This window comes from Gallinula chloropus (assembly GCF_964237585.1).
Source record: "Gallinula chloropus genome assembly, chromosome: 10".
Lineage (NCBI taxonomy): Eukaryota > Metazoa > Chordata > Aves > Gruiformes > Rallidae > Gallinula > Gallinula chloropus.
Genome location: NC_140095.1, coordinates 1,756,191 through 1,783,703, shown reverse-complemented (window position 1 = coordinate 1,783,703; position 27,513 = coordinate 1,756,191). Strand labels below are relative to the sequence as shown.

At 42.1% G+C, this 27,513-nt stretch overlaps 1 pseudogene across 1 annotated transcript in view; it reads right to left on the bottom strand.

The window, feature by feature from the left end:
• Window positions 1-27,513, bottom strand: part of LOC311195307 (nischarin-like) — a 441,558-nt pseudogene that overhangs the window by 9,464 nt on the left and 404,581 nt on the right. The window contains exon 8 of the transcript in view: window positions 285-437. The product of the transcript in view is annotated as a nischarin-like (transcript). The remainder of the gene's footprint in view (window positions 1-284; window positions 438-27,513) is intronic.

The window sequence follows — 27,513 nt, the reverse complement described above, 5'->3', positions numbered from 1 at the left end:
CACTAACTACAGATCAAACTCATTAAGAGGCCTTTCCAGCTCAAACAGGCCTGTCTGTATTACACAGAACCCTGGATAAAGATTACAGAACTAAAAATCAGAGTAAGTTGAGCAGTGCATTGATCTCCACATCATTACCTTGTGGAGCTCAAGCACGGACAGTGCAAGGGGAAATCTTTCAGAAGAGAGATACATGAAGAAATTGCAAAATCCCTGCTGAGTCATGTGACACAGAAGACCAGCCATTCTTTCCCCCCACACACAAATGAAGAAAGATTTCTTACCACTGAATCATCAATTTGAGAGATGCTGTTGTGACTCATATCCAAGGTTGTCAAAGTTCTCCAAGTTGGGATAACTGCTGTCACTGGACAGCTTGAAGTTGTATCCTCTGGCTCCCACTGATCAAACTCAGAGGCCTCTGGCACCAGGATTTCCTGTTAAAGACAAGCACCCTAAAAATATGTTACCTGCATCTTTGGTGAAAGCCCATTGTTTCACAAGAAATCCAAATGACCTTATGGAAGAAAGATCCCTAAGCCTTATCATCACCCAGATTAAAGTTAAAGGTCTTAAAGCAGGAGCTGAGTGTGTCAGAATGATTTTAGATCCACAGGGAGGGAGTCCCAAACACTGGCAGCCAACCCAGGCTGGAGAATGGGAAGGAAGAGAGGGACTGTGAAAGGTACGCTCCTCACAGCCTTGCCAAATCACAGCCCAGAGAAGAAGCCACACGCATTCAGCTCTCGAGGAGTAACAGAAGCACATTCCAATCAAAGCCAGGGGATGAAGTCCAAGGCACTGACAAGATGGGTTTGAAGAAAGCATTAGACCATCTCATAAAAAGGCATCTAGTTTTCCCATGTGCCCATAGCATTCTGGCCAGAGCACATGGCACCAGTGCAAAAGGCAGGCGGTTGCAGTTCTGGTTGCTGTGAATAAAATTTTGGGAGAAATCTCTTAAGGTTTGGGGGTTTTTTTTGGTCTTACATATATCTGATAAACTCTGAAGGCTCCCACTCACAAGCTTTCAGAAGGGCCAGAAACTCTCAAGTATTTTTCTAAATAATATGCTGTATATAATATTTTTCTAAATCATATGTTCTTCTCCACCCAGAGAATCCTCTGAACAACAGGTTCTACACACAGAGGATGGCAAAGGCAACTGAAGATCCACAGGAATAGCAGTAGAGCTGCAGTTTTGCTTTCTAAACTTCCCAAGCCCTCCAGTGCACCTTCCCCAAACCACTACTTCGTTTCATCTTTGAACATACCACACAGTTACAAGGAAATTCTTCATGTAATAAAAGGGCTGAAAAGACACTGACCTGTAGCAAGCAGTGTTAAAAAAGCTACTCAGCAAAAGTCTTTGTAATTCACTGATTTGGTAGAAGAACAAAATATCAAACTGGTTCCAGACAAAAATTATCTGAGGCCATTTTACATTTGTTCTGTAATGGCATTTTTCCTAGAAATTCTGGGCCACTCATCTCTAAAACTGATGGTTTTGTTAGTTTGGTTTGGGTTTTTTTAAACTTTCCAATACAGTTAAAGGTGAGAAAGGGGACAGGACTTACACACACATGCATGTATGCATCTGTATACACTGGCCTAGCCATAGTGTTGTCAAAGAATGCAAGGTTGAAATGAATATTTCCTGCCTCCCCATGCCTATTAGCACCCAGTAAGGCTCTGTCACAGAAACCCTAGAGGGCACCGCTGAAGAGATGACATCACATGGCAGAATCAACATCTTTCTTAGAGAACTATGTTGAAGGTTGGTAGAATAAGCACCTGTTTAACACCCAGCTCTAAATGCTTACAGGTGTTTACTGCCAGTAAAGATCTTGTGCATTCTAACCAGGCTCCAGAAGCATGCCAAGAATCCCATCACTCTGGCAGAAACACCAACAGTACTTGTGCAAACATGGCTCACCTTGAAATACTGGAGTCGACAGGTAAAATCTAGAATATGACCTAGATCAGTTTTGGCATCTCCATTAGCACACGTAGGCTTCCCCTGCAGCAACTGTTGAGTGACAGCATATGGCTGCAAGGGTCTGATGTTGAAGACTTCTCCAGCCATTCAGAGCTGCTCTCCTGAAAAACACAGGATGATGGTATCGAACACAATGCTGCCCCAGTTACCAAAGAGTAAATGGTACCTGCAAAACCTAATGTCAGGGATTTCATGTCTATCATTTATATTCTAAGCTCATGATTAAGGCACCAAAACAATGTCTTTTTTGCTTCTAAAGTAGAAGCACTGAATTCAGATAAATTTTCTTTAACACCAGAATAACCCAAGTGTTCAAACAGGCACTCTCTGCATTCAAGCCTTAAGCTCCCAACGCAACTAATGGCAAATTTCCCTCTTAACAGGGCTGGAACCAGACAAAGTTCATTTATATAACATACAAATTGCTAAACTTTGAGATATCCCTAAGTTCAATAGCAGCAGCACCTACCATCTAACAGACAGACCTGACATCCTTTGCTAAGCTGCTGATGTGCAAAGCTGCAGCATCTTCTTGGACAGTCTGAGGACTTTCACCACACTACCACCAGAGCAAGCTCCCTGGGCAGGAAATGCATTCTCTGGCAATATTTTTACAATCCCATTTCTTTCCAGGAACACTAGGAAACAGCATCCAAAAGCCTCCTCTGACAGCATCCCAAGAGCAAATGTGGATTACAGCAGTCAGAATACATGCACACGTGGAATTAACATCTTCCTCCTCTTCCTTTTAAGGACACCAGTTTGACCTGACAGACAGGAGAGCATCGGCTTTCCTGATAAGCAGAGTTCTCCAAAGAGTAAAACTCCCTTTGGCTTCAGTGGGAGCAAGTCCCAGAGTCCAGCTGCACATCACCACAAGGTTCCACTCACATACAGCGGTCAGACATCAATGATTTTGGCACTAGTGAGGCTACAGGCACTACAGAGTCAGGGAACAGTTCTTCAGGACCTTCCTTAAAGTGTTCCACAATTTGCTGAGTGCCCCCTCTGAAGTGGCTTCACCTAAAGTTAATTTTGTGCCAGAACAATCTGAACCACGCTTCACCTATCACCTCAGCCAGCCAGAATCACAGCACAGCATTCAGCCTGTCCCTCAAAACAAAGCCAGCATGGGTTAATCATTTCACACGCCTCCTGCTCCTGGGGAGCCACTTAGAGATGTTGCAGTAGTGCATTTCATTTTCAGCTCTCAGCCTCAGAAAAGCACATCCTTTCATTAACTGACCAGAAGGTCTCATGTTTCCTGAATTCTGGAAGAACAACATTAAGACAGGTGAAGTGATGCATTCAACACACTCTATCAAGGCTCACTGAAATGACACAAACTTCCTGACTGGTTGCACTAAAACATACCAAGGAATTCATCAATTTCTGATTTATTTCCAAAAGCAGCTGTGCTTCTGTGACAGTTCCTCCTCAAATACAGCTTGGATCAAAGCACAAACAGCAAGAAACAGGTGAAGAGGAAGAACAAGGCTCAGTCTGATGTGAAAGACTCAGATCTCATGGTCTGGAGATTAAATCTCACAGGTATACACACGCATGCACATGGAGGGAACCATCCCCAGTTAAATTCTTGCAGGTTCTTTACCTTTGTGGAAGAGCTCTTCAGCCAGTGCAGCAGTGATCCCATTGATCTCCTGCAAAGATTAAACCATTGCAATGAAGTGTTACACACTTACAGTTCAAAGTGTATCCTTGGACAAAATAAGTCTCCCTTTCTTGCTGTGGTACAGGACTTTTAAAAATAGAAATCAACTGTCATCACATCTTATAGATTCTCTTTGTAACTTGAAAATACTTCATCAAATTATTTCATTTCATAGGTTCTTCATTTCCAAGATGGAAAATACTGAACTACATTTAAATAATCACACGCTGCATGTTTTCAAAAAGGGCAACAGCAACTAGAGCAATTCTTACTGACCATCATCAGCCCAATGCCAAACAAAGCCTGGTTTTAAAGAAACTATTACCAGTACAGTTTTCTTCAAATTTGAACATTAGACTAACCTAATGCATTAATGCCTTGGCCAAAACCAGGACAATTAAGCACTCAACATTTCCTTAGAGCATCACTAATACACTGATAACTTTAGATTAACAAGTCTACAGGGAAGAAGAGATCTGTAAAAATTAGTCTTCTGGACTTAACCTCCTTGCTGAAGAATAATTCAAAGTCCCTGTTCACCATCCTCTATCTTCTCTGCCCTTCTGGACCTACACAGTGCTCAACCCCCTTTCTACACACTGACAGCTCCAGGAGGAAAAGAAAAAGTCTGGAAAATTCTCCCTGTGGGAATTTGTTATTTTTCAATCTAAAGGAGCACAAAGGTCAGTACAGGTATTTCCCATACTTCATAAAAAGCAAATGCTCTGTAGAAGTCCAGAAATAGTTCTGAGCTCTTCCAAGAGCTCTCTCTAAGGCTCACAAGAAGAACAAAAAACTACCTGTGATAGTTTAGGCACACACATCTCATTTTAAGGTAGCTGCAAAGGACAAACAGGCATTACAGATCATCATGAAATGAGTATTTGAGGAGTTTACTTCACTGACAAACCCCTCATGATTCATGACAAGGAAATAAATCCATGGGCCATCTGCAGCACAGTTCAGCTCATCTGATGAGGCAAACATTTCAGACAAGCACATTCTTAGTATAACTGAAACCCCACTCACTGAGGATGAACAGTTTGGAGAAGCAGCTCGAAGCTGCATTCCGAACAAAATTCAACAGTTCTGTTATTGGATAAAGCCAGTTACACTCACCTGGCATGCAGAGATCTGACTGAAACCCAGGCTCTGTGTTCCCTTCATCATCTGGGGGACACAGCAGAATTTTCCTACATTTATAATCGAAACAAGGTCATGACGTGGAGGACACATCTCCCCCTTCCTGTTAAGCAAAAAGAACCTCCTTCACTGAGAGTGATATTTTCTTTTGCAAGACTTGTCAAAAATAACACTAAGGCGAAAATATCTACAAAAAAACCCTATGTCCTTATATAACTAAATCTAAAAAACATCCCATAAATGAAAAACCACACTGTAAAATGGAGCAAGCTAAAAACTACTAATTGGCTACACACACTGTTTGCATTGTTAATTTATCTGTTATGTCTAAAAGTTATCTGCACACCTTCTGTGTTGACCATTTATTATGGATAATAACGACATGTTCAGTTACTTCCAAATACCTTCCTACAACTCCTCCTTGGTGTAAGGCAGTCCCTACCTCTGCCTTCAAGGCCGTAGTGTTTTGAAGATGTGATCACCAAATACTTCTCACTGTGAATAACTTTGCTGTTTCATAGGAAATTCAAGGATATTGTCAGGGACTATGTAATCCAGATTTGACCATTGACAATATCCATCCTGAAATTCCCCACTCCTGAAACCAATTGTCCAATCCAAAGAATCCATTTTCCTGTATCTTTTGTGTTTGATCTATTAATTTCTGAATGCTGGCATGGATTGACTGAGAGTGGACACATTCATGCAGCACATGCCTTTCAAAATTTTCACAACCATGTCTGTGAGCCAGCAACAAAAATCAGTTGCTGCTTGATTCTGTAAAGTCTTACAGAATCCACACCTGCAGCTGAGTGTCTTGACAGTTTCAGGAGTCAGATAACACCAGCCTCACCTTTTCGTGCAGGCACCACCCATTGCAGTCTGTGTTCTTAGGCTGTGCAGAAATCACCATTTCCCTAATTTTCATTTACCATAAATACATACATATTTCAAAGACTGTTAGTTAGTTCCATATGTCCCACAGCAAAACTCATAGTCCATTGTGGCTGCAGTTGGAACACTTGACATAAGTTACTGGGATCAGGATCTCCGCCTGGTTCACACAGGCTTGCTTTTTTCTGGATCCATGGCATCTGTAATGACACAGCCAGATCTCCTTTCCCCAAATTACTACCTGTAATTTAATTTTTTACTAACACTTGACATTGACTTTTTTTCTTTTCATCTTTTCTTTTTTTTTTTTTAAACCTCCTTTTAAACCTCCTGCATATTTCACATTGGAGGTACCAAGCTGTTCTGTGGCAGACATAAACAACTCAAAACATACAGAGCTTTGTTTAATTGATCAGCTGGAGAGATGTCCTTCTCTCCCCCTTTTTGTTTGTGAAGCAAAAACACTTGAGAGTTTGATTCATACGTTCCACCATGGCCTGACCTGCAGGCCAATGTGGTGTCCCTGTAACATAGGTAATGTCCCACAATTGGAAAGAGGTTTGTATTGTTTGTGCTGTATATCCTGGGCTGTTGTCCATTTTGATTTCACGGGGTACATGGCATTGGACACGGTTACCAGATTCCCGCGTTTGTGCCGTCCAAAACCTCCCGTGTGCCTGTGCCACAAGGTTTCAGGCCAGGGGCAAGGCCGCTGGTGAATTGCTGACAGTCCAGGTGACTGTGCAACCCCTTTCGCCTCAGTAAACAAAGAAGTGGTATTGTAGCTAAAGCACCTTAGCAGACTGATGAAACAATTCAGGCAACTTTTGAACATCCAAATATTTTCACACTGGCTTCCTTGGAATTTTCCCTGGAACCCCTTGCTTCTCAAATGCAGTTCACTCATCAATCAAACTTCCAACGTCTAAGTCTTTTCCCGCAATCAGTATTTCAACCAAGTAATGATACTGTGGTGAATGGGTTAATATTTTGTTCATTGAAACAAGGTATGAATGACAGGAAACCACTTAGCTTCTAATATTAGTTCTAATATCAGGGAGGTTGCTGACTTATATCTCGAAACCCGTCACAACATCTGCTGACACATTTCGAAATCGGTCACCACATCTTATTTTGTAAAAATAACTGTGAGGAACTATGGACCAGAGTATTTTTTATTAAGGCTTATGCTAAGCTTAATATGAAATCACTTATGCCAGCAGCTACCAAAAATGTGCAATTGCTTATGCAAGCTACCAGACACCGCTTGTCCAGGATAAGATAACCACAATTGCTTACACAAACTAAACCAGATACCGCTTGTGCAAGATAACCGCCAGATGTCCAGGAACCACAGATAGGACAAAGGAGGAAGACTTCTTACTCCGGCCTCAAAGACCACCAAGAGGCAGAAAACGACCCCCTAACAACAACTGAAGCATGCGCAGAGTACCTCCACTACTTCATGAACACGGAAGTAAAAAATATATAAAAAGGGACTGTTTGAACTGATCAGCACGGCAGTTGGCGGAGCGCAGACTCTCCTGCCGTCCAGCGCTGTCTTTGCTCATATTCTACTTGCTATAATTAATAAAATTCTAATTGGATTATGATCCATTGTAGTCTCAATTTATAACACTTTCCTTCTAGGCAGAGGCCCCATGCTTCTCCTCGCAGGGTTGCAGATGCCGTCTGATAGAATTCTGTGCACTGTTAGGAGCTGTTGCTATTTTGGTTTTGGTTTTGGTTTTGGTGGTGGCTGGTTTCTATTGTTGTTACAGCTCTGTACACCAATAAAGTTTAGTTTGGTTCAGTTAATCAAGAGTTTCTATATATAAATTCTTCTACAGAAAATACAATAACCCTTTTCAATTTGCAAAAGCAACATTTCCCAGCATTTTCCACAGTGCTACAAACTCTGACCAAAGGTGTGCCTACTTAGTTAGGTCACACGCTCTTGCAGGAATGTATAATAAATTACTGTTTCACTAATGTTTCTACCTCAAGTCCTTTCTTTAGGACCATTGGCATTTCTAACACATTGAAATGGAACAGTGAGTTGGAAATGCTGAATGACTGCAGCCATGGGGGTGCCAGAAAACCTGCCATCCAACTGCTTTAGGTGAGTCGGCCCTGGCCATGGGGTCTCCAGCCCTGGCCATGGGGTCTCCGGCCCTGGCCATGGGGTCTCCGACCCTGGCCATGGGGACTCCAGCCCTGGCCATGGGGTCTCTGGCCCTGGCCATGGGGTCTCCAGCCCTGGCCATGGGGTCTCCGGCAGAGCCAGCACTTGACAGCAGTCCAGTGACCGCATTAGGCTTCGTGCCACCACCCCCACTCACTGAAACTTCAAAGCAATATTTAAGGGCAACTTTCCCTCCCTGGAGATTCCTGGCTCCGTGTTACGCTGCAGCCAGCGACAGGTATCTGCAGCCTCAAAGCTCTGCTGCATTTAACAGCCTCGAGGTGAACTTCTGCTCTTGGAATGTTTAGATGCTCCAGCTGGTACAATTGCTTCCCTAGTGTGATATATGTCCATCTGATTCGTGTTAATATGGAATCGTGTTGGGGGTGCATCATGACCTACCCTTGTATGGCCAGGGGCCTGGGAGGGACAGTTTAAGATTCTTGCATGTGCTGAATGAAGGATGTTGAAGCAGCAACAAACTAGATAAAGGATGTGCAAAGCTTTGCCTAAAGGACCACAGTGTTAGCACATTGTGTGCATTGTGATACCTGAGGAGAAACAACTTGTCTCTGAGGAGGAGGTGATGAAGAGGAACAGAAGAATAGGAAGGCTCCTGAAATCTGCCTCAAGTCTGCAGAACCAGCTGCCTGACTTTGTTAGCAAGACAAAAGCTAAAGCTGCCCTAAAGGATGCCTGGTGGGGGTGTCCTGGCGGGCGCTCCAGCCTGTCAGTGGGGCCTGCGGGCGGTGCTGGCCCTGGAAGAGATCTAAGCCAGGGGCTGGGGCTGTACGGGGTGCGGCCTGGCGGAGCGGAGCCTGGCGGAGCGGAGCCTCCCGCAGCACCCGGCGCTGCGCCTGCAGCCCGGTGCCGTCTGCTCGCCTTTGTTCGTTTAATAAATCGTTCCGTTTGGTTCTAATCCTGTTTGGGACCGAGTCACTTGTAACAGCTGGGGGCTCGTCCGGGATGGCTCTAGTACTGAACGCTGAGGTGATCTAGGAGGGGCGCCGCGCCATTCGGTGGCTCCTGCTCGGGTCGGGACTAACGCCATCCTGAACCTGAGAATCGGATTTTTACGAGCTCCCTTGCCAGCTGCAGCAGGTTTTTGTGCCCGGAATTGTGCGCGCAGAGACCCAAAGGAGACGCCAGTCGTGCGGCGTGAGGCGGGTTCCGTTCGGCTGCCCGAGCGAGGCCGGCAGGAGCCGTGTCCGTCGGCCCGGCCCATGGGGTTGGGGCCGAGTGAAGACGACAGAGTCGTAAGTATTTTGCGTGTAGCGTCGGGTTGGGTGGGATTCGGTTGCCTGTGTGTGTGAGAGTGCGACTGAGACGGAACGTGGTTCCGAAGCGAGTGCGGAGGTTCTTCTGACCGCGGCTCCGATCTCCCGCCAGCGACTCGTCAGGGAAGGGCCAAAGCGAGTCCTATAGGACTCGGGGGGGTGACAGGTCCCCAGCCCCCTGCAAGACACTTTTACGGGTAACCGAGGGCTGTAGGAATTGCCGGAGTGAAATTCCGAGGTGGGTCAGACGACAGACCCCGGGACCAGAAGAAAAGGGAGCAAATTACCCAACGTCCATTAGAAATGCTGATTAAAAATTGGAATGATCGGGGCCCTAGAGAAGGAAAAAGTAAATGAAACTGAGTTCAGTGTTGTGTGTGGGATGGCCAGAGGGGCTTGTGAGGCTGCCTGTCCTTTGGGCTGGTTTTGGCTCCTTTGAAACCCCCAGCTGGACAAACAGGCGTGTAAATTCACAAAGGCCTTTTAGTCAGGAGGAGAGGGATTGTGCAGTCAGGACTTGACGTCCTTTTCCAGCTTCAATGTTTGCACTAAAAGCAGGAGAAGGGCTTGAAGATCCGTGGGAGCCGTTGCCAAGCCCGGCGGCGGCTGCCCCTCCGGGAGTCGTGGCATTTCCACCGGTACTAGCGCTGCCCCTGCGCCTCCACCATCAGCAGCACCGGCACTAGACCGACCTCCGGCTGCAGGTGTAAGAAGCGGGGACCCTGTTAGATGATCCCCTCCGAGTAGCCGAAAAACTGGACCAATTCCTAGGCCCTAATACTTCTACCTGGGAAGAAATACAGTCCATTTTAGGGATTTTGTTCACTGCTGAGGAGAAGGGAATGATTAGACAAGCTGGACCAAGAATTTGGGAAAGACAGAACCAGGCAGGACCCCCGGGAGACTGAAAATGGACAATTTGTAGCTAAATCCGGGGGCTGGGGGAACATAAGAAGAAAGTTAGAGAAGCTGGAGGACTGGCAAGAAGGGAAATACTATTCAAAAGAGGTGCTGGTAGCAGGGCTGGAGCCTCCAAATTGTCAAACTGTTTTTGTCACACTAAGAAAACATTATCCCAACTTAGACACCAGAGGAGATGGAGACAGGATCCTGGCTTTGCTACAGGTGAATGCCTGCACCAGAGTGGCATGTTAAGAAGGTTAATTGTTCTACCTCACTGGGGAAACAGAAGGTTCTTGCTGCCTTTTAAAACTATGTATAGCAGCAATAAGAACAAAATTCTTCCTGAGCTGGATATTCCAGTGTTACCGAATGTTTTGTAACAGTGATCAATTGTACTTGTGACCTGACAATGAAAATATCTTTCTACAATCTAAGATGCCACGTTACTCAAGGGGTTACAGTGTACAGCTGGCTGTCTTTCTTACCCAGGTGTGTGCAGATGAGCCCAGTAATACCGTATCCGTAGGGAGGCAACAGCAACAGGCTACATCTTCACAGCTTTGCAGGCGCTGGACGTGCTGCTGGCTGTAGGGGAAGTGGTGTGAAAGCCGGTCACGGGGAGTCTGTATAATCCAGGTCGCTGGGTCCTGAGTGGCAGCCCAAGGAAACTTGCTTGAAACATCTCGCACACCCTGGTGTCTTTATAAATCTTTTAATTGCATAACGTCCTTATGACTTCGTGGCTGTGGGGTTTTTTCTGTGCACTGTGGGCCTCTTTCCTGGGTTGCTCACAGGTCATTGTGGAGTCTGGTTTGATTTGTTACGAATGGGCTGGAGATAAAATCTTCCCGGCCACAATGCCATTTGTGTTGGGTTTAAAGAGGTTTGCTAGGGAGTTGTTTGGAAAAATGAAACTGGGCTTGATGATGCTTTGTTTCAGCTCTCTGTGCCTGGCCTCTTGTTCATTAGAGATGTGAATTTGTTCCTGGTTTAGTGCTTTGTCATGGTAAGGAAAGCCACCCCTAAGGTGGGACAACCTTTTGGATAGGAATGTTGTGGTTCAAAGTTCTGAAAGCTGACCCGAGGCTGCTGCATCAGCCAGGAGAGGGGATAACAGTTTGCTCAGTCGTTAACAGATCATTCTGAGCAAATGCCCCCTAACTCCTGAGAGTGATAGAACTGAAGCTGCATCCTCTTTGCAAGGGGAGATGGCTGAGCCTGCAACTGCAGCATGTGCCTGAGGAGCACTTCACTCGGAGGTTTCTTTACAATCAGGCTTCTAAACTGGTGTTAAGAGGAGTGAAGTGACTTTCTGCTGGCTGCCAGTAGCGCCTTTGATTCGGGAACTGCAGGTAGGTCAAAATTCTGCAATTTTGAAGCTTAATATGGGGATGTCTCTGTGTTTGGTGTTTGCTTTATTTTGGAGAAAGGGACATCTTCTGCTGTAAAGGCCAAAGGCATGTAGCCAGATGTGTAATATTTTAGCAGAGTATAATAATTATGGGTCTGCACTTTTGACATGGCAAAAAAATCCATATAAAATAAGATGAGAACTCATGAGTCAAGTTTGTTTTTTTTTTAAAGTATGTTTGATATTGTTCAGGTATTTATCAAACCAGGAAATAAACCCACTGCTATAAAATGGTAAATTATGAGGTAAGGTTTTATTTTCTTTTCCTCTAACTTCATAATCAAGTATAAACAACATAATTAGGGCCCCCATAACACTATTTCATGAGGGGCAGATATGAAGAACACCCAAGAATGAGTAAGGGATCAATCAGAATGCTATTACAATATTGTTTGCATTTTCAGATAGGTTCTTTGGATACCCAAGTGAGAATTTATGAAATACTGCCTATGTGTATATTCCTTTATAGTTTATTTGAACATATAATCAATATGAACTTTGGTCTCCATGAAAGAGAATTAATTTTCCCTACCTTATTGTAGGTACTTAGTGAAAAAAATATGCCTCACCTATGTAGTCTTCTGTAAGGGAACAAATTCAAAGTCTTTATTATGAAATACTCTAGTGGGAAAACAGCAAATTATGGTCATGAAAAGATCACTATAAAGAACTTGTCTATTTTGCTGAGATACCAAATTTATTGATGCTTCCACGATCTGCAGCCAACCTGAGAGCAGCCACAGCACATTATGTAAACTTGGAAGTGCTGTAACTTTCCCACAGACAATTCTTTTTCTTCCACTTGAGCTCAGGGCAGAAAAAAAAAAAAGAATAGAAAATTGGTGTGTTGACATAAATCTTTTCCAGTGCATAATGTCTTTTCCCCAGTGAAATCAGTTCTAACATTGATGTTCCAGGAGTTTCAACCAAAGTAAAAGGTGAAGCTAAAGGCATTTATTGCAGCTAAATTTCTTCCACCAATTGAGGTTTATGTTGCCTGGTATAATATTCAATTATGTGATGTCCATGTTTAGCTTGTGAGCCTTATCAGAAGTTATAAACTTAAATGGTTTTAAAGGGTTGTGATGAATGGGTTAATATTTTGTTCATTGAAACAAGGAACGAATGATATTGTAAGTTGCTGATGAAGCATTAATGGAGCTTACCTTAAGTAGTAAAATCAACCAATAAATACAATGCCTGCTAAAAAAAAAAAGAGAAGAAGACCAACTATGGAAGAGGGGTCTGTGATAAGGAAACTAACTAGGAATTGTTTTCAAACCTTCTGACTGTAAATAAGCAACTAGGGCAAAGGGGAACCATTGTTCCATCATTAGTAACACCCTGAAAGAACTTCAGATCTTGCTGAGTTGGTGCCTGTGGTAGACTATGGCTGTGAATGGGTAACCAGGGGGAACCATTGTTTTATCATTAGCAACATCCTGATAGGATTAAAGGAGTTAACCAAATAAGCAACTGAACACAACGTAGAGGAGGACGACGGGGGACCCGGACGACCCCCACTACCAGCTTACACAGCCACAGAAAAACACTGGAATATGCCACGTGTACCCGGAACTACAGGACTATAAAAAGGGGACTCCAGAAGGGTGAGGCGCGTGCCGTTTGCAGGAGCAAGGGTCTCCTCCGGACGCCCAGCGCTGATATTTGCCTATATCTTGCGGGCTTGCTTAATTAATAAATTGTTGTTTGGCTTTATCAACTGGACTATGTCTCAAATTTATAACAATTTGGTGCCGTGACTCGGATGCAACTCACGAGACGGGACTCTTGGTCTTATCAGGGAGGCGCCCCGCCTGTTTTTTTTTTGGCGGCCTTGGTAGCCCATATCCCATCTCGATTGCACCGACGAACCCAAATTCCAAGATATTAGGCAAAGGAGGCCGGCAGACCCTATAAACTTTGTGCACAAAGGTCCGGACGAAGACGCAGGACGCGTGAGTATCTGTGGGGGAAATCCGTTCGGTCTGGGTCGGGGATCCTGGAAGCGCGGCGAGTGTGTGTGTGCATGAGAGGGGGACCGGCAGCTCGGATTCCCCAAGCGAGTGCGGACCCTCAGTAGTGCGGTTCTCATTGCCCGCGAGGGCGTGAGCCACGAACCAGGGGAAGCGAGTGAATATATTGTTGACTGAGTGCGCTCCAGACGATGGGACAAGGGAAAAGCAAGCCCCCAAATCCCATAAAATTTCCACCGGTACCCAGGGATAGTCCACTGGGCTTTATGTTAGACAATTGGGAACTTTATCCCACCACAGGGGATAAGAAAAAGGCGAGGATGATCTATTATTGTGTAGCAATATGGGGAGGGAAGGAGATTTCCCAAAATGTTTTTTGGCCAATGTTTGGGTCACTGGAGGATTGGGTTAGGCAGAAATTAAATCTGTGGGTAAACAGTAAGACCCCTTTGAGCCAAGAGGAGAGTGAGTATGCTAGAGTATGGGTAACTAGACCAGGTACTAATACATTATTATTTCCTCTGAAGGAAAAAAGAGGGAGAAATAGGGAAGAGGAAGAAATCCCATTAATTCCACCCCCATACGTATCACCTCAAGACAATCCACTCTCTAATGCACCACCCCCAGTAGAGGGCCACCCTGAATTAGTGAATGACACCCAGGGTCCCATGACTCGGAGACGGGCCCGACAACAAAATTTATACCCACTCCGAGAATTGCCCATTGGTGGCCAGGGCCCAAATCCAATTATAGGATTTGTATCGGTTCCTCTAAGCTCGGGGGATGTACGGGAATTTAAGAAGGACATGGGGAACCTTTTAGAAGACCCACTAGGAGTCTCAGAAAAATTAGATCAATTTCTGGGGCCTAGCATTTATACTTGGGAAGAATTACAATCCATATTGAATATTCTGTTTACAGCTGAGGAGCGAAATATGATTAGGAAAGCAGGGATGCGAATTTGGGATGCACAGCATGCTCAAGGGCCCTTGGCAGATACTAAATGGCCATTACAAAACCCTAATTGGAACCATCAACAACCAGACCATCGGACTAATATGCAGGACCTTAGGGGAATAATAGTGCAAGGGATTAGAGAGGCAGTACCTAGGGGACAAAACATTAACAAGGCATTTAAGGATAGCCAAAAGAAGGACGAGTCACCCACTGAGTGGTTGGAACGATTAAGAAAAAATTTGCAAATGTATTCAGGATTGGATCCTGACACTCTGCTGGGGCAGGCCTTGTTAAAAACACAATTTGTGGCCAAATCATGGGAGGATATTCGAAGAAAACTAGAAAAGATAGATAATTGGCAAGATCGAGGTTTAGATGAGTTATTAAGGGAAGCACAGAAAATGTATGTAAGGAGAGATGAAGAAAGCTATCGAAGACAGGTAAAGATGATGGTAGCGGCTGTTAAGGAAGTTAGGAAACCCGAAACCTTCTCTGAAACAAGGTCAATGACCCAGAGAAATGGGGAAAAGACTCCCCGGGTGGAAAGGAAAGAAGTAGGTGTATGTTTTTACTGTGGAAATAAAGGGCACTTTAGAAGGGAATGTAGAAAAAAATTAAAAGATGAGAAAGCCTTTAAGGAAGACTAGAGGGGTCAGGGGCTCTACTTGCTGGGGACACAGAAATATCAAGAGCCCTTGATAAAGTTAAAAGTAGGTCCCCAGCAACAAGAGATGGAATTTTTGGTAGATACAGGGGCGGAGAGGTCAACTGTTCAAAAATTACCTGGGGGATGCAAATTATCTAAAGAAACTGCTCAAGTGGTAGGGGCTAAAGGGGAACCTTTTGAAGTCCCAGTAATTAAAGACGTGTTAATAGAAACAAAATTTAAAATTGGACTAGGAAATTTTTTATTGATCCCGGAGGCGGATTTTAATCTATTGGGGAGAGATTTAATTATTGATCTAGGCATTAACATAGAAGTAGTGAACAAGGAAATGAGGATTAAACTTTGTTCCTTAAGAGTAGAGGATGAAGCGAAAATCGATCCAGAAGTTTGGTACACTCCTGATAGTATAGGAAGACTAGATATAGCACCTTTTTCGGTTACTATTAAGGACCCAGAAGTGCCAATAAGGATTAAGCAGTACCCCATCTCCCCTGAGGGTAAAATGGGGCTACAGCCGGAGATACAAAGATTACTGGATAAAGGCCTTCTTGAACCTTGTATGTCCCCCTTCAACACCCCCATTTTGCCCATAAAGAAAGCAGACGGGTCGTATCGGCTAGTGCATGATCTCAGAGAAATTAATAAAAGGACGGTGGCTCGTTTTCCAGTAGTAGCAAACCCCTATACCTTGTTAAGTAGACTGGGTCCTGAAAAACAATATTATAGTGTGATAGATCTCAAAGATGCATTTTGGGCATGTCCCCTGGATAAAGGGAGTAGAGATTACTTTGCATTTGAATGGGAGAACCCGGACACACACAGAAGGCAGCAGTTGAGATGGACAGTACTTCCTCAGGGGTTTACTGAATCCCCAAACCTATTCGGACAAGCTTTAGAGCAAATGTTACAGGAATACCAGACGGGAGAAAGGGTTACTCTCATTCAGTATGTGGATGACCTCCTTATTGCCGGAGAAACGGAGGAGGAGGTCCGGGAGGAGAGTATCAGATTATTAAACTTTTTAAGCTCGAAGGGATTGAAGGTGTCTAAAACGAAACTCCAATTTGTTGAGGAAGAAGTAAAATATTTGGGACATTATCTCCGAAAAGGGGAAAAGAAAATAGACCCAGAAAGGGTAAAAGGAATTTTAGCTATGCCACCTCCTAAAAACAAAAGGCAAGTACGACAGCTGTTAGGACTTGTCGGTTATTGCCGACAGTGGATAGAAAATTTTAGTGCGAAAGTAAAATTTTTATATAAAAAACTAAGTCATGAGGGGTTATTAAAATGGACCAGGGAGGATGATGAGCGTTTAAATGAACTACGACATGATTTAGTTAACGCCCCGGTATTGAGCCTCCCAGATGTTAAAAGACCTTTTTATTTGTTTGTGAACACAGACGGTGGCACGGCCTATGGAGTATTGACTCAGGAATGGGCAGGGAAAAAGAAACCTGTAGGGTACTTGTCTAAATTGTTAGACCCAGTGAGTCAAGGATGGCCTACTTGCTTACAGGCCATAGTAGCATGCGCATTACTTATAGAGGAAGCCAATAAGATCACCCTTAATGGGGAATTGCGGGTACTATCTCCCCATAATATTCGGGGAATATTGCAACAAAAAGCCGAAAAGTGGATTACAGATGCTCGACTTTTGAAGTATGAAGGGATTTTGCTTAATTCTCCCAAGTTATCCTTGGAAGTAACCAATTTACAGAACTTAGCCCAATTTTTGTACGGAAAACCCGATGGGGACAACTTGACGCATGAATGTTTGTCAGTTATAGAGGACCAAACGAAAATTAGACCAGATTTGGACGAGGAGGAGTTGGAGGAAGGAGAAAGACTATTTGTAGATGGCTCATCTCGGGTGGTGGATGGAAAAAGGGTATCGGGCTATGCAATAATCGGAGGAGAAGATTTAACTGTTATAGAATCAGGGCCATTGAGCAAATCCTGGTCAGCACAAGCCTGTGAACTTTATGCTGTGCTACGGGCACTACAATTGTTACGTAACAAATCTGGTACTATCTATACAGACTCAAGATATGCATATGGGGTTGTACATACATTTGGGAAAATTTGGGAAGAAAGAGGATTAATAAATTCACAAGGAAAAGGCCTAATACATCAGGAGTTAATAAGGGAGGTGTTAAAAGCTTTAAGAGAACCTAAAAGAATTGCTGTGGTGCATTTGAGAGGACACCAAAGGGGGATGAATTTTAAAAGCAGGGGAAACAATGCAGCAGATCAGGAAGCCAGAAAGGCGGCTTTGTTACCCCAAGAGACAAGATGTGATGCTCAATGGTATAAGGGGAAGCTAAGTAAAAACTGCCCTTTTGAGGTAAATAGGGCACAAAGGATATATAGCTTTACCATCCGAGAGAAGGAGAAAATGAGAAAAATGGGACTAAAAGAAGACTCCAGTGGGGAATGGAGACTCCCAGAGGATAACAGAACAGTTCTACCTAAGTCAGTGGCCCTCGAAATAATGAGAAAAATACACAACAAAACGCATTGGGGAGCACAGGCACTGGTAGATCAATTCACCATAAATCACATGTGTTTTGGGGCAGACGACCTGGCTAAACAGGTAGTGCGTGGCTGTGTCACCTGTTTAAGGGTAAACAGGACCAACTTAAGGCAACCCTTGAGGGGAGGACGACCGGCAGCACGAAGGCCGTTTGCCAACATCCAGTTAGATTTTACAGAGCTACCAAAGATTGGAAGATATAAATATTTATTAGTAATGGTAGACCATTTGACCCATTATGTGGAGGCCTTCCCTACAGTAAAAGCCACTGCCCAAGTAGTGGTCAAAACTCTTTTGGAACAAATTATTCCCCGGTATGGTGTGACAGAGACCATTGATTCAGACAGAGGCCCTCATTTTATATCTAAAATTATAACAGAGATTATGACAGCACTAGGGATTCGGTGGGATCACCATACCCCTTGGCATCCCCAGAGTTCAGGGCGAGTAGAAAGGATGAATGGGGAAATAAAAAAACAATTAACAAAACTCACGGTTGAGACCAAATTATCATGGGTAAAGTGCTTGCCCCTAGCCTTGTTAAATATAAGAACACAACCCAGAACTGACATGGGAATTTCCCCATTTGAAATGCTGTATGGAATGCCCTACAATATGGAAAGGCCCCAGGATCACCCAATTCTGAGGGATCAGGATATGAATATGTATATAGCAAACTTAATGAAGTATAGGGAAAATTTATGGAAAAAAGGGATATTAGCACAAAGGCCCCCATTAGACCTGAAGCTACATCGTGTCCAGCCAGGGGACTGGATAATGATTAGAACGTGGAAGGAAACAACATTAACCCCACGATGGGAAGGACCTTATCTTGTGTTACTGACTACAGAAACTGCGGTCCGGACAGCAGAAAAGGGATGGACTCACGCCAGTAGAATCAAAGGACCCGTGGAAGGACCAACCCCCGAACCAAAACCAACCTCGGGGTGGCAAGTAATTGGAAAACCAGGGGATCTTAGGTTAAAAATACAAAGGAAAGGAAATTGACTGATGGACAAATATTGCATTGAATATACCTCAGATGCTGGTTATACCAAAGAAGGAATAATTTGTAATTCGGAATAAGGGTAAAGTGTAAAAAAAAAAAAAAAAAAAAAAAAAATTTAAATTCTAGATGTAATTGTTATCCTTTTGTTTGTTGTATCTGTAAGGTTTGCAGAGACAAGTAGTGGGAACATTGCAACTGGGGAATTCCTCCCAGGGCAGTTTGTGACCCCTGTTGGAAATTACAGCATAAAATTACCAGTTGGACTTTAAGATATAGGGTGAAATATGAGGGACTAATCTGGTTGTCAAGGGAATGGTGGGACATTTTTGTATTCGGAGTTGAACCAAAACCAAGTCCCTTTGTAATAGATATTGTTGATTGCACTTGTCGGACTTCTCTTAAAAGAGTTTTGTGTCATTCACCCCCCGGTCAAACATAAAAATTTGAAAGACAACGAAGTCTGTCTCAGGGGACTCCTGAAGAAGATCCTTGCTGCCGAGAAGATGGTACCCCTCGTGGCTCGAAGCAACCGAGTCGACGAGCGAGGCAGAGGGATCAAAAGCTGTGGAGAAACGAACCCCCAGACTGGGACGCAGAAAAGGTATTCCTGGAACTACCTCAGGGGTGGAACTAGAAACAATTATTTTGGGAAAGGGAACAAAGTGCAACCAAAAAGAAACTTTGAAAGTTTCCCCATTTGTTACAGCGGTGGTTACCTCTTGACTCTGCAAACTATCATAATATATTCTTTGTTATTTAAAGTAGGAACAGGAGAATACATTCCTCATCAACCATTTAAGTGGGTCCTGCGTCACCTTTCCAGTGACAAGGCACTCCACGAAACTACCACACCGGGTAGTCCATTTTTTGAATTTAAACTAAAGGACATATTTCCTTCACAACTAGGATTTCCCAAATTTGGTGATCAATCATTGTATCAAACTTATTGGTGTCCTGCTTCCAATCCGGGTAAAGGTTACTGTAACTACCCGGGGTATGGATATTGTGGATATTGGGGTTGTGAAACTATTGTGACAAGTAATAGATGGCAACCACAACAACCTGATAAATTCTTGCAAATCAAGTACACGCCTCTTCACTGTCGCGAGCCAAAATTTGGAACTGACAAACAGATATACACACCCCAAAACGGACAAAAACACACTTGTAAAGGATACAATATGACCATTCTCCAGCCAACTCATAAAAGTTGGGCTACTGGGAAAGTGTGGACAGTGTTTGTCCGTGCCCCCAGAGACATTTGGGTAAATATAGAGATCACTAGGCTCCCAATAACAATATCCCAACCAGTTGGGCCCAATCAAATTCTTACAGGATTCGGCGAGAGCACTACAATTCCGAGTACGACAAACTTCACAGCACCAGAAGTAGACAACTCCATTATAAACCCCCCTACCAATAGGAAAAAGGACTCTCCTCTGTGGAAAATAATGCAAGCTACATATAATTCCCTGAACAAAACCAACCCTGCATTAACTGATAAGTGTTGGTTATGTTATAATATAGAACCTCCTTTTTATGAAGCAATAGGAGTGAATGATACATATAATTCTAGCTCGGAAAATGCACCTTCCCAGTGCTCCTGGGGGGAAAGGACAAAGGGAATAACAATGCAATATGTTTCTGGGAAAGGAGCCTGTATTGGTAAAATGCAAGAATCAACTAAAAAACTATGCAGTTCCATATTAGAAAATCCCGGAGGGAAGTGGATCATTCCTTCGAAAGGGGCCCGATGGATATGTTCAAAAACAGGCCTCACTCCTTGTGTATCCCTCAAAGTGATTAGCGCTTCTAAGGAATATTGTATCCAGGTTGTTCTAATTCCAAAGATATTATACCATTCTGAGGAGGAAGTATATAACCATTGGAATACAGACACTCCTCATATCGTAAAAAGAGAACCCATAACAGCTATCACAATAGCCACACTATTAGGTCTTGGAGCAGTGGGAGCAGGGACGGGAATAGCTTCTCTCGCCCAACAACAACAGGGGTTTAATTCTCTACAAGTAGCCATAGATGAGGACCTGAAACGAATAGAGAATTCCATTACAGCCTTGGAAAAATCCTTGACCTCGTTGTCAGAGGTAGTTTTACAAAATAGAAGAGGGATGGATATCCTTTTTCTACAACAAGGTGGGCTTTGTGCCGCTCTGGGAGAAGAATGCTGCTTCTATGCGGATCACACGGGTGTGGTACGAGATTCCATGACTAAGTTAAGGGAAGGGCTCGAAAAACGAAAGAGAGAGAGAGAGACTAATCAAAGCTGGTACGAATCCTGGTTCAACTATTCTCCTTGGTTAACTACCCTTTTATCAACCATAGCAGGCCCACTAATCCTGCTAATATTGGGTTTAACATTTGGACCATGTATCTTTAATAAACTAATTACCATTGTAAAAGGACGCTTAGAAGCAGCACATTTAATGCTTATTAGAACACAATATGAATCGTCACCTGAAGAATCGGGCGGCGAGGAATTAGAATGGGCCAAGCAGGAATTAAAAAGGTTCAATGAACAAAAATAAAGAAAAAGAAAAAGGGGGGATTGTGATGAATGGGTTAATATTTTGTTCATTGAAACAAGGAACGAATGATATTGTAAGTTGCTGATGAAGCATTAATGGAGCTTACCTTAAGTAGTAAAATCAACCAATAAATACAATGCCTGCTAAAAAAAAAAAGAGAAGAAGACCAACTATGGAAGAGGGGTCTGTGATAAGGAAACTAACTAGGAATTGTTTTCAAACCTTCTGACTGTAAATAAGCAACTAGGGCAAAGGGGAACCATTGTTCCATCATTAGTAACACCCTGAAAGAACTTCAGATCTTGCTGAGTTGGTGCCTGTGGTAGACTATGGCTGTGAATGGGTAACCAGGGGGAACCATTGTTTTATCATTAGCAACATCCTGATAGGATTAAAGGAGTTAACCAAATAAGCAACTGAACACAACGTAGAGGAGGACGACGGGGGACCCGGACGACCCCCACTACCAGCTTACACAGCCACAGAAAAACACTGGAATATGCCACGTGTACCCGGAACTACAGGACTATAAAAAGGGGACTCCAGAAGGGTGAGGCGCGTGCCGTTTGCAGGAGCAAGGGTCTCCTCCGGACGCCCAGCGCTGATATTTGCCTATATCTTGCGGGCTTGCTTAATTAATAAATTGTTGTTTGGCTTTATCAACTGGACTATGTCTCAAATTTATAACAGGGTGAGACTGTTACATATGATATCCTATATAGTAAATGTATGCATATAAATATATTGAAAGTTATATATATTTATGTATATCTCATGTGCCACATATATTCTATACATGTTATATTCGGTATAGCTATATGTACACTGTGGATTATATAGTATAATTGCACACTTGATATTCTATATTATTTATTATACATTCTAAATTTTATACATTATATCATAAAGTACATCTGTGAAGTTTTCTAGATTCCTCAGTCTATGCAATAAAGCACAAAATTGTTGGAAAAGGTGAACAGTGGCCTTAGTCAGGACATGATGTGAGGCAGAGCTGATTTATTGGAGCATTCAGGGTCCAGGATTTTAATTCTGGACTAGGTGTTTCCTTTGGAAGCATAGCTTCTTTCCTCTACTGTTTTTTTCTGTAGCAGGTAACACAAAGCAGTCTTCTAATTGTCATGAACATTGATAATGAGTGGTATTTACATTCATATATCAAAGGATGAGTTACTGGAAATCCCAAATACTAGTTTAATGACAATTCTGATTTCAGTCAATATGTTACTAGAAAACTGAATGGACATTTTATTTTTAAATATCTGAAAATGTTTTTCCTAAATTGCTAATAAATGCAGTATTTAAATATTTTGGTTAAACTCAATTAATACTGCAGAAGAGAGAATGGTAAAATACACAAAACTTTTATAGGACTTTGGAGTTGAAGTTCTGGTTTTAAAAGTGTTTTTAAAATGTAGAAGCTTGAATTCTGTTTACTTTCAACATTTAGACTCATAAACTTCATGTCTACTCTTGAAATGTCTAAGAATTGAATAATAAAAAAGACAAACAATAAAAAAAACCCTACTTTGCCAGATGAAATATACTTCTTGGTTTTACCCCTGTTCTCCCACAGTTAAAAAAAAAAATCCCAAAGTTAAAAAGTAATCCCAGAATTACTGACTATGAAAACAAATAAATTGTCATCATATTTGTCTTGTTATATGAATAGAAAAGGCAAGACATAAGAGAAAGGCAAGATAAAAAGCTACTATGGAAAAAAAAAGTTTATGTTGCTTATGTTATGCATCTGTTCTTTTTTCCTTGTAATCCTGTCTTCTTTTCTTAAAAAAAAAAAAGAGTATATACTATTTTTCATGCAAATTATGGTGAAGTGAGACCTTGTGATTTGAAGAAACATAGGTCATTGCACTTATTTTGAGCTGGGTAGTTATATTATGGTGCCAAAAAAAGCTAAAAATAAGTGACATACAGATTGACCTCAAACACTGTTTCTGCTGGTTTGTAGTTAATGATATATAACTTACAGACATGGGATCAAACAGCTGGAACAGAGTCAGAAGGAAGAAGAAACAGCTTTCAAGTACTTCACTTCCATCGGAATCATAGAATGTGTGAGGTTGGAAGGGTCATTTAAAGGTCATCTAGTCCAGTCCCCCTGCAGTAGGCAGGGACACCTTTAACTAGATTGGATTGCTCAGAGCTTCATCAAGCCTGACCTTGAAGTCTCCAGGGATGAGGCCTCCACTAACTCTCTGGGAAACCTGTTTTAGTGTCTCATCACCCTCCTAATAAAGAACTTATAATGAACAACCTAAACCTACCCTGCTCTAGTTTAAAACCATTGCCCCTGTTGCTACATGCCCTTATAAACAGTTCATCCCCAGCTTTCCTGCAGGTCCCCTTCAGGTACTGGACGGCTGCTATAAGGTCTTCCCAGAGCTTTCTTTTCTCCATTGTAGAAACCCACTAGGTTGGTCAAGCAGGGCTTGTCCTTGGTGAAGCCACCCTGGCTGTCTTGAATTGCCTCCCTGTCCTCCATGTGCCTTAGCATAGCTTCTAGAAGAACCTATTCCATAATCTTCCCAGGCACAGAGGTGAGGCTGACAGGGCAATAGTTCCCAGGATTGTCCTTTGTACCCTTTTAAAAAAACTGGCTGTAATTATTCCCTTCTTCCAGTCATGAGGGACTTCAGCTGACTGCCATGACTTTTCAAGTATCATAGAGAGTGGCTTGGCAACTACATCAGCCAATTCCTTTGGGATTCTTGGGTGCATCTCATCATGTCCTATGCACTTGGGGATACTCAAGTTTCAAGGTCACGAACCTTGTCTTCACTTACAGTGTGATGGACTTTGTCCCCCAAGTTCCCATCTTGCATTCAAGAAAAGGCACTATACTTTTTTTTTTTTTTTCTGAAAATACAGTGTGTGTGAGCCTTGGCAGAGGAAATCTTAATGACAGAAATATGCAGTGGTGACTCCTGCTTACAGTCTGTGCCAAAGTTAGAGGGCTGGTCTCTAAGAGATTATCAACAATTACAGGAGAATTACAGATAAGGTAATCATAGATACAGAGACACAGTAATGAAGAAAGGCCATATTCAGAAAGCTGTCTCTAGTGTCTGTAGCAATGAATATTCTTGGTTATTAGTCATAAGCACTCTATTTAGAATCTCAGAATCACAGAATGGTTTGCGTTTGAAGGGACCTCAAAGATCATCTAGTTCCAGCCCCCACTGCCATGGACAGGGACACCCTCCACTAGATCAGGTTGTCCAAAGGCCTATCCACCCTGGCCTTGAACACTGCCATGGACATCCACAACATCCATTTGAAGAGGAACATTTATCTCATTCTGAAATAATGTCCTGGCTTTCATTAATTTTGCAAGCTATCTTAGGCCAAAATGAATCTCTAAGAGTTGCAAATTTATTCCTCAGAAGTCCAGAAGTTAATTCAGGGTCCAGTCGTAAGGACTAAGCTCATCCTCTATCTGGCTAAAACAGCGCTTCAGCTTTCCAAAGACCTCTGAGTGAACCTTTGAGTATGAGAAAGCAAACGAAGAAGATTTGAGCACTGTGTATATCATGGGAGGGATGGGGAGAAGCATATTTTTCTGATAAAAACATACTTGCCATGAAGAGGTTCCACAGAATGACAAGAATCCTTTTGTATTAAAACCATCACAAAAATAATGGTTATACTAAAGGCATCATTGACTTTTTATTCCTTGACATGTTAAAAAAAGCTCTGTAAAGAAAAACCTAGCAATATTTGACTGGTAGAGTTTGATGTTCTCTGCTCAGTTCTGTTGGTTCCTGGTTTTCTGGGACCAAAACTAATGTATGCAGTGAAACACAGATGTTTGGCTCTGCTCCACTAGTAAATCCATCTTCTAATGTACCAACACTACACCTCCTTCATGAAAGCACAGATCCTAATATTACTAATGGTTTCTCTGTCCTTTGTAAATTACAAACAATGATTTTATGTGTATGTAATGTATCTAAAGTACTTCTTAACATGGTGAAACCTGAGATTTAGGCTTAACAAAGTCATTCTGCTTTGTGAGGACTGGGTGCAACTTGTTCAGAATATTTGAAATTAAAAAGAAATAATTAAAATTATGTGTCAGAATCAAGCCATATTAAAAAAAAAAACAACCAACCTAATTCTTTACTTAATTTGATTTGCTCACTATTTTGACAAGGTTTCTGCTTCAAGATTTTTCAGAGTATCAAACTTTCCCAGAGTTCTCCAAAGTCTGATGAGCTTGCCTCTCTCATAGGAAGAGCTCAGTGATCAGGCTTAAATTTGAAAGAAAGTTATTCCACATACTGCTTCTATCTTCTGGAGATATGGTCTTGTGCCACAGATGTGCATTTTTCATTAGCTTTAATAGAATTTCTTTCTGCCCACCCAGAGAACAATTTGCTGCAACACATCAGTTAATTTCAGAGAGGATATTTTAAGCTACATGATGACATAGTTATATAGGACTAACATGAAAATGGTTTCAGACTTTTTCCTTTAAGTATAACATTTTAACTTTACATTTACACTATATAGATAAAGTCCAGAATGGGGAATTTCAGAAGGAGAGAGCTAATGTAAGATGCTGCAATACAGATCTCAAAAGATGTGTGTAAATTATTATGAATCCACAATTCAAAACAAAAAGGAGAAAAACCATTAGGTTAACCGAGATAACACAGTGGTAAGCATTTATGTATGAGTTAACTACTTGACTCATCTATAGGAATCCTACAATATTCAGTAGGTCTAATTTCACAAAGTGATTTTTCCATCTGACTCAAGCCTTGCTGCAAATTCCTTCTTTCTCATGCCCATGAATATGAAACTGGCTACCTTCACAGGGATGGAGATACTGAATCAGGCCAAAGATGAAAAGATTTTTGTGTTCCACCATGCTTGTCTTTTCCAAAACTCTGGTGAATGCTTTCCTGAACTGCAACATCAAGTCTCTGAACAAATCAGAAATCAAAAGCTAATAATTATTTCTGAAAGAAATATTAGGCTTATTCTGACTCCTTGCATCATCACATTGGCCATTCTTGTCCCCAGCAGACAGAATCTCCTATTTGAAGTAGTGTTACTGTTGAAAGTGGTGTGACTAGTGTAGTCAGAACATGGAATTAGATTTGGCTTTTGTTTTTTTAAATCCCATACTGTATTTCTATGATATTTTTGTAAAACTGTCATTTGTTGACCCCACGTTCCCTTGTAAGTATCTAACATATTATTCCATTCAAAGATGGATAGAGCGGTAAAAGAACTGAAACCTTATTTTGGAAGACATACTAACATATAATCTCTGGAAAGCAGGTACTATATGACTTCTATAGCAATCTCCAGCAGTTTAATATTGCTTCAATATTGTTAGGCAATATAGGATTGGTCACGGACAGAATTGAACTTTAACATATTTAGAAACAAAAATATTTTAACTCTTCTTTCAGTGAGTCCTTCCATATTATCTTGATGAATAAACTAATTTTGTATATCGTTTCAGGATTTTACCTGTGAAAGCCTGGACAAATCTTGTGTACTTCTTTCCTACAATACAGGAAATAATACACAGATTGTCCCTAAAACTACATAAACTTCACAGAATCACAGAATCACAGGGGTTGGAAGGGATCTCGAGAGATCATCGAGTCCAACCCCCCATACCAAAGCAGGTTCTTTAGGACAGGTTGCACAGGGAGGCATCCAGATGGGTCTTGAATATCACCAGACATGGAGATTCCACAACCCCTCTGGGCAGCCTGTCCCAGGGCTCTGTCACCCTCAACGGGAAGAAGTTCTTCTGCATATTGGTGCAGAACTTCCCATGTTCCTACTTGAGGCCATTGCCCCTGGTTCTGTCTCCACAGACAACTGAAAAGGGGCTGTCCATTTCCCCCTGTGTCCCATACTTCAGATACTTACTTAGAATTTCTAATTGACCTATTGGAAACACTCTAAAAAGAAAAAAAAAAAAGAAAAAATCTTTTCTGAGAATATTACTGATTTCTTTTGGTTTTCATATAAGAAACAAAAAAATGCTGTCTTTTGGAATTATAATGCAGTAGGGATAATAAAAGAAAACTGTAGCTTAGTCTACTAATACTCAAAGTGTTACCCTCCTTATTTTATTTGTTTTGTTAGTTCAATGTGACATTAATTTAGAAGATTATGCAACTTTAATATTTTTACACATCTCTTTTTTTCAGTCACTGTTAAAGACATTGAGTCAGCATTTCTGTTTTCAGTTCTGTTATTCAAGGATCAAAATGGCAAAAAAATTGAAATAAAATACCCCTAAGTCCATAATTTTAAACAATAAATAGTGG